The 6,086-nt window shown below is 52.9% G+C and overlaps 1 protein-coding gene across 2 annotated transcripts in view; it reads right to left on the bottom strand.

Annotated features, from left to right (window-relative positions):
- CAPN5 (calpain 5) overlaps positions 1-6,086 on the bottom strand; it is a 57,614-nt gene that overhangs the window by 25,855 nt on the left and 25,673 nt on the right. The window lies entirely within an intron of this gene.

Below are 6,086 nucleotides of genomic sequence, written 5' to 3'. Positions count from 1 at the left end.
CAGTCTTCAAAACGGGGTGCCTAGGAGGGAGGGATCCCCAATGCCATCTCCTCTGCTCGTCGCAGAAGTGGTAACGGAGGCACTGCAGGCTGGCAGGCAGGACAGCGGCAGGCTCCTCGGGGACCAACTGCTGATGTCAATTGCTGTGGCAACCGCCCTGGCTACCGCGGATGGGCAGGGAGCTGACTTGTTGTGAAGAGGGAACATTGCTTACAGGCAGTAAGAGAGCCAGAGGTGGGGGGCAAGTGCTCACGGTGGGGAGAGGCTGAAGAACCCCTGTCAGGAGTTGAGGGGTGGGGAACAAGTACCAGAGGGGCCCACCAATTTGAGATTTGAGAACCCATTCCAGTATCCTTGCCTGGAGAATTCCATGGACGGTGGAGCCTGATGGGCTACAGTCCGTGGGATCACAAAGAGTAGACACGATTGAGCAACTAACACTTTCACACTTTTCGCTTCACTAAGCCAAATCTCGGAGCCCTCCTTGACACAGCCTCACCTTTACCCCTCCACACCCAATTGCCAAGGCCTGTCGATTACCCTGAAAGCTCTCCTCCCCAGCCCAGGTGCCACCTCTCACCTAGATCCATGATCTCAAACTTTAGGGAGCATCACGGTCACCTGCAGAACTTAAAACACAGTTTGCTGGGCCCCACCCTAGAGTTTCAGATTTAATCTGTCTCTCGTGAGGCCTGAGAATCTGCATTTTGTCCCAGGTGATGCTGATGCTGCTAGTCCAGGAACTGTGTTCTGAGAATCACTGACCCAGTCTACAGCCATACCCCCTGAATGCACCCGATCTCATCTGATCTCGGAAGCTAAGCAGAGTTGGGCCTGGTTAGTACTTGGATGGGAGAATCACTGACCCAGATGATTCCTGCCTGCTGGCCCTGCCTCAGCCCTGTGCTGCATGGTAGCCGCATGCCCAGGAATCTCCTCTACTGAAATCCCACCACTTACTACACCTGTATCGAGCCTCAGTTTCCCCCAGAAGACTTAAGGTTGTGAGAAAGAAAGAAAGAATCTGAGAAATGTTTATATACTCAGTACTTGAGGGAGAACCAGGAGCTCCACTATTATATGTGGGCAAAGGGAAGAAATGGAGTATATGAGTGTAGTTGGGGGTGGGGTGACGGAAGAGGGAAGCTGCCATGACATGCCACAAACACACAGAGCGGACAGAAGCACAGGCCAAAGTATAATAACTGAAAACAATCAAGGGTCTAGTGGACCACGTGTGTTCAGTCGCTTTAGTTGTGTCTGACTCACTGAGACCCCAGAGACTGTAGCCCACCAGTCTCCTCTGTCCATGGGATTCTCCAAGCAAGAACACTGGACTGGGTTGCCGTGCCCTCTTCCAGGGGACCTTCCCGACCCAGGGACCAAGCCTAGGTCTCCTGAACCATAGGCAGATTCTTCACCACTGAGCCACCAGGGAGGCCCCTAGTGGGCCACAAGCATTTGGTTGTTTAGTCACTCAGTCGTGTCCAACTCTTTTCGACACCCCATGGACTGTAGCATGCCAGGCCTGCTTGTCCCTCACCATCTCCTGGAGCTTGCGCAAACTCATGTCCATTGAGTCAGTGATGCCATCCAACCATCTCATCCTGTCATCCCCTTCTCCTCCCGCCTTCAATCTTTCCCAGCATCAGGGTCTTTTCTAAAGAATCAGTTCTTCGCATCGGGTGGCCAAAGTATTGGACCTTCAGCCTCAGCATCGGTCCCTCCAATGAATATTCAGGATTGATTTCCTTTAGGATGGACTGGGTTCATCTCTTTAAGTCCAAGGGACTCTCAACAGTGTTTTTCAACACAACAGTTCAAAAGCATCAATTCTTCGGCACTCAGCCTTTTTTATGGTCCAACTCTCACATGGCTACTGGAGAAACCATAGCTTTGACTAGACGGATCTTTGTTGGCAAAGTAATGTCTCTGCTTTTTAATATGCTGTCTAGGTTTGTCATAGCTTTTCTTCCAAGGAGCAAGCATCTTTTAATTTCATGGCTGTAGTTACCGTCTGCAGTGATTTTGGAGCCCAAGAAAATAAAGTCTGTCACTGTTTCCACTTTTCCCCCATCTATTTGCCATTAAGTGATGGGATCACTTCATGCCATGATCTTCGTTTTTTGAACAATGTGTTTTTAAACCAGCTTTTTCACTCCTCTTTCACTTTCATCAAGAGGCTCTTTAGTTCTTCTTCGCTTTCTGCCATAAGGGTAGTGTCATCTGCATATCTGAGATTGTTGATATTTCTCTCAGCAATCTTGATTCCAGCTTGTGCTTCATCCAGCCTGGCATTTCTCATGATGTACTCTGCATATAAGTTAAATAAGCAGGGTGACAATATACAGCTTTGTCATATTCCTTTCCCAATTTTGAACCAGTCCATTGTTCCATGTCCGGTTCTAACTGTTGCTTCTTGACCTGCATACAGATTTCTCAGAAGTCAGGTAAGGTGGTCTGGTATTCCCATCTCTTGAAGAAGTTTCCACAGTTTGTTGTGATCCACACAGTCAAAAGCTTTAGCATAGTCTTGAAGCATAAATAGATGTTTTTCTGGAATTCTCTTGCTTTTTCTATGATCCAATGGATGTTAGTAATTTGATCTCTGATTCCTCTCCCTTTTCTAAATCCAGCTTGAACATCTGGAAGTTCTCGGTCCACATACTGTTGAAGCCTAGCTTGGTGAATTTTGAGCATTACTTTGCTAGCATGTGAAATGAATGTAACTCTGCAGTAATTTGAACATTCTTTGGCATTGCCCTTCTTTGGGACTGGAGTGAAAATTGACTTCTTCCAGTCCTGTGGTCACTGCTGAAGTTTCCAAATTTGCTGGCAAATTGGTACCTGTCCCTGGTACCCACAATGGTATAGGCAGAGTTGGTGCTCAGTTTCCACGTGGTGAATGAACTGCCATATGCTAAAGGGCAGGGGTTGCTCAGATAGCAGTGCAGGTGTGGGAGGGGAAACATTTTTAAATGGAACCAAAAGACTGCTCGGGCTTCCCAGGTGGCACTAGTGGTAAAGAACCTGCCTGCCAACACAGGAGCTACAAGAAACGCAGGTTCCATCTCTGGGTCGGGAAGATCCCCTGCAAGAGGGTATGGCAACCCACTCCAGTATGCTGCCTGGAGAATCCCATGGACAGATGAGCCTGTCGGGGTGTTGCTAGAGCGGACACAACTGAAGTGACTTAGCACAGCACAAAAGACTGCTCGGCCCTGCCACCGGGTGCCTCCCCCAGGCCCTGGCCCAGGATGCCTAGCTCCCACCACTCACTCTCAGACACCCAGGTACCCCACTGAGTTTCTCCTCCCGCTCTACTCCGGCCAGGGGAGCAGCTGACTCCTTCTGGGCCCAGGCACCCTATGGCTCACCACAGGGATCCAACTTGCCCCCGCACCCAAGCCAGGCTCCTGGGGAGGTGAACTCACCTGGCGTGGGCCAGGCCAGGCTAATGGCAAATGCCTCACCCCACTCTCACATCCTGACTTCTGGTCCACAAAACCTGGTCATCTGAAGTCCATTGCCCTGCCCTCAGGGAACACAGTCATGTTGTGGAGGCAATAATGCCCCCACTAAGGATCCCACGGGGTGGGGGATGCTGCTGTCAAGAAGTGTCCAGCAGAACAGAGAAACAGGTGGGAACCCAGAGGAGGGGCACTGGACGGGGTGGGCATTTAATGCATACCGGTTGCCACTAAATGCCATGGACTTACCCCAACTCCCACCCCATGAGTTCCTTTAACCCCACCACCACCCTGGGGACTGGAAAGATCAGGTTTACACAGAGGTCATGCACAGGAATGTGACCTGCCCCAGGTCACACAACTAGCAAGAAACCCAACCAAAATCAAACCCAGGTTTCGCTGGTTCAAATCCTGTGCCTGTTGGCCCCAGGCTCTGTCCAGTACTCGAGGTAAAGGGGTGGCTTCCTGGAAGAGGGGGCATGTGTGTCAAGGGCGTGATGTGCCTGCGTCTGAGGCTCAGCACCCCCAGAGTGTGAGGCAGGAGGGGGAGCAAGAGTGCACCCCACCCCAATTCATGAAGAAAACAGGGCGGGTCAGGGGAGGCCCTGCAGGGCAACAGGCCCAGCAAGTGAGGGGTGACAACAAACAGGGCCCAGTCAGCAGGGACAGGACGGGAGGCAAGAAACAGTAATGAGCTCCCCAGGGCCTCGTGCCTCCTGCCAGGGCCCAGGGGCTCTCACCACAGCAGCACCAGAAGGCAGAGCGCAATTAGTCCAGCGCAGCCCGCCCTACCCCAGCCTCCCGGGGACCCACGCTCCTGGAGATTCCACCCCCGAAGCCTCCAGACCAGTCAGGTGAGTGCCCTGAAACACCCTGCAGGAAGAACCTGCAGCCCAGAGATAAACACAGGCCTGCCCGCGGTCACACAGTATCAATGACAGGCCTCCTGTCTGAGGGTCCAGGGCCCCCTTTTCCACTTAGGTGGGGAGCTTCACCAGGGGCCAGACCCAGAGCAGGCCCATAGCGAGCTGGGGCTTCTCTCTACAAATACCAGACAGCCCATTCCCCGGGAAGGACACAGAGGGCCAGGCTCTGGCCCCACTGAAAGCCCCCAGGAAGCCTGAGACAGCAAGGCCTGCTGTGGGGCTGCTTGCCAGTCATGAGGTCCAACAGTTTGGGGAAGGGCTGGGTTCTCAAAACTTTTTGAGCCCTCTCCGTGCCAGGGTCCTGCTGGGCTCAGAGAGAAGATATAAGTGAGACCAGCTCTGCCCCTGGGGAGCTCACCTCAAGAGGGGAGATCAAAGATAAACAGGCAATTACAGGACAGGGGGAAGGTGTGGGGCCAGCCCCACAGGTTCCCAAGCACCACCGCCAGCCCTAGACTGAGCCCTACCTGGCTTGGAAGCTGTGCACCTTGCTCTGGGTTCAGACCAGGGGGCTGGAGCCTGGAAGGGGAGGGGGAGGACAACTCTCCCCCCGGAGAACGGCACCGGCCCCCACCCTCTCTGGGCCATGAGGCTCTCCAAGGCCCTCCCAGCCCGGATGGCCCTTGACCGCCCACGTCAACGGGTTCTCAGCAGCGGCCTCTGCCGAGAGCCCAAGGCAAAAAGCTCCCCATATCCCACAGGACTACTGGGGCCAGGTCCCAGGCATGCCCACTCAGGATGGCTGTGAGAGGTCACACCCCTGTTCAGAAGACGTGACAACAGGTCACCTATGACAGTCCCAGCCTGGGGTGCCCTCTAGAGGCTGAGGGATGATTTGCGACAAGAACAAACACCTGCTCCTTGCACCCTGCTTGCACCCATGATGGGAATCTGAATTATCACAGCACTGGCTCCCGCAGGCACCACTCCCCCAGCAGCACACTGTGCAAGGCCCTTTAAGGGCAGTGCCTCGCTCTACCCTCACAGCTGCCGAGAGGGAGCTGCTCTGATACCCTGGCTTTTTGGATGAGTAACCTGAGGCTAATTATAAAAAAGACGCTTACTCCTTGCAAGAAAAGTTATGACCAACCTAGACAGCATACTGAAAAGCAGAGACATTACTTTGCCAACAAAGGTCCGTCTAGTCAAGGCTGTGGTTTTTCCAGTGGTCATGTATGGATGTGAGAGTTGGACTATAAAGAAAGCTGAGCACCAAAGAACTGATGCTTTTGAACTGTGGTGTTGGAGAAGACTCTTGAGAGTCCCTTGGACTGGAAGGAGATCCAACCAATCCATCTGAAAGGAAATCTGTCCTGAATATTCCTCGGAAGGACTGATGCTGAAGCTGAAACTCCAGTACTTTGGCCACCTCATGCGAAGAGTTGACTCATTTGAAAAGACTCTGATGCTGGGAGTGATTGGGGGCAGGAGGAGAAGGGGATGACAGAGGATGAGATGGCTGGATGGCATCACTGACTCGATGGACGTGAGTCTGAGTGAACTCCAGGAGTTGGTGATGGATAGGGAGGCCTGGCGTGCTGCGATTCATGGAGTCACAAAGAGTCGGACACAACTGAGCGACTGAACTGAACTGAATTGAAGAAATGACGAGGCTGGGACTCCCACCTGAGCCCAGAAGACTCAGGTGTCCAGTGCTCTTAAGCCCTGCTCTACAGAAAAAGCAGGAAGG

The sequence above is a fragment of the Bison bison genome, unplaced genomic scaffold (genome assembly GCF_000754665.1).
Source record: "Bison bison bison isolate TAMUID 2011002044 unplaced genomic scaffold, Bison_UMD1.0 scf7180017864531, whole genome shotgun sequence".
Taxonomy (NCBI): Eukaryota; Metazoa; Chordata; class Mammalia; order Artiodactyla; family Bovidae; genus Bison; species Bison bison.
This window is presented reverse-complemented; position numbering and strand designations above follow the sequence as displayed.